Consider the following 2,348-nt stretch of genomic DNA (forward strand, 5'->3'; position numbering starts at 1 on the left):
TGGCACTGTGGGAGTGGTGTCCCTGAGTACAGTGGCTCCCCTAACTCCACCCCTTCCTGCTCATTACAGAAGAAGCCCCTCCCATTCAGGGCCCCCTATATCTGTATTACCTACTCCATGTTGTTAGAGGCCAGATCTGGTGTGGTCCAACCCGTCACACCCTCTCATTTAAAAGGAGTATTGGTTCTTATGTGTTTATCAGTTAGATCAGTTATTGGGTGATTGATTGATTTGTAACCAACATCGTCCTCTGGCAGATAACCCTTTTCTCATCCATGCGGGACAGAGCAGAAACCCCCAATGAAACAATATCAAATTCCAGTACAAAAGGCATTTAGAACATCAAAATCTAAAAAAGACCCTCTCCGGGTGTAAGGCAGCCCATGGCCGCGGAGAGGCTCCCTTGCCCGCCCCCATGAGCTGTTTCAGAGGGTGGCAAGGTCTACTCTGATGCAGCCTGTGCACTTGAGGTCACAAACGTCTGCCGTGAGCTTGCGCCCTCTGATGGGACCTGTTGGCAGTGAGCCTTCTCTGTCTGGCCTGCATATGTAGAAGGCCTATGGAAATGGCTTGCAGGTTACGTGGGTCGGACTTGGGGACGGCTAGGGCTATTGCCACCTCCAAATAAAGAATGACTGCCATCCCACCTGTGCCTCTCAGCTTCTTCCAGTTGCCAATGTGATGGGCTGACAGATCTGACTCCATGAGAATGTTCTAGGCCAGACTCTAAGGGAAATGGCTAAACAGACTCCATTTTGCTCTGAGACTCCATATTATGTAGGAAATAAGCTTCTCCCATGGGAGCACCCCGCCTCTGTGCCCATCATCAGTCACATGTTTAATAATATATAATGGCAACTCCTATATACTAAGGAATTGCTCTCTTGATTCCCATTGCTCCTAAACAATGTACCATGTAAACAGTAATTATGTGGATATTAGCAACCATTCTTTAGTTTGTACCTAGGTAAGGGTCGTTTTGACCCACTTCCCCCTCTGTCGAAGATCTCATGATGTTAATGTGTAATTTTGAATCATAGCAACAGACACTTATGACTGATGTGATTTTTGGTATAAGAACCCCTACAACCTTGTGGTCGGGGCTATTCTCCCAATAGCCACTTTTTGGGGCATTGTGTGAGACAGTCAGCCAGCTGGCTTAATAAAGACTCTCAAATTTAGGCTTCTCAGTAGTGATCGGTCTGTTCTTAGGTTGCACCCCATAACAGCCAAAGCCTGTCTCTGCACAGTAAGCAAAGGAAAGACTGGGCTGAAAGTGTGTGGGTCCATCCTGCCTCTGCCTCTAATCCAGACCCCAGCCCTCTATAAACATTGACAACCACCCCAGTGGGTGGCTGTCTGTCCCTCAGCAGATAGCCCACACCCTCCCTGGAATGCACATTCCTGGATTTACTCCAAACTTTTTTTTTTTTTTTTTTTTGAGACTCTCCTCAGCAACTTAGTAAGGCCCTAATCAACTTAGTAAGACCCTGTCGCACAATGAAAAATAAAAAGGGCAGGGGGTGTGGCTCCGTGGTGAAGTGCTCCTGGGTTCAATCCAAGTACTCCCCCCACAAAAAAAGAGCCTGCTGGTCGTGAGTCAGGTTCCCCTTTCCTCTGGGGACTCCTCGGACGCTTCCTCCCACGGAACATGACTTTCCAGTCCCCACTGCACCTGGACAACTTAGGGCACTTTGGCCCACACTGACGGGCTCTAATTGGAGCCCGTCCTTACAGGTTGTGTAGTTGAGGGAATGATCTTCATCTCCGCCAGTTCTGGGTCTGGTGCATAGAAGGGTCACAAGAGCTCCTCCCTTCAGGTTAACTGCCGTTGCTTGATAAGGAGTCTGAACAGCAAAAGTCACTGCCTCTGGTGTGCAGGGAAAGCAGCCACCGAAAGGGAGGGCTGCAAAAGTCTTCAGATCCTGTCTGTTCCCCTTCTCGGCTGGCCCCAGCAGCTGCAGATCACCTTGCTGTGGGCCAAGGACACCAGCCTGGGCTGCGGGAAAACTCCTGGAAAGCTCCTGTGCTGTAGAGAAATGGGCAAAAAGGACCTGGCCTCTGTCCACCTACCAGCTCCTTTTGTCCATGGGTGGCTATTATGGAGCTGGGGCCTTCCAAGAAACTGAGGCTGTGCGAAGACCCCCTCCTCAAACCCCAATTCTTGCAATCAAGTCAGAAAGATTCCAGAGATGCTGCTCAGAGTAATAGGCATGAGTTTCCTGAAGCGATGGGAAAGGGGAAGGGACCCTCTCAAGGGAGAGAGTGGGTCCTCTCAGGGCGGAGAAGGACAGTGTGCCTCCTCCGCACTCCAGTTTTATTGGGGTCCCAGAGAAGTTTCCAGAGTT

This window comes from Sciurus vulgaris (genome assembly GCF_902686455.1).
Source record: "Sciurus vulgaris genome assembly, chromosome: 13".
Classification (NCBI taxonomy): domain Eukaryota; kingdom Metazoa; phylum Chordata; class Mammalia; order Rodentia; family Sciuridae; genus Sciurus; species Sciurus vulgaris.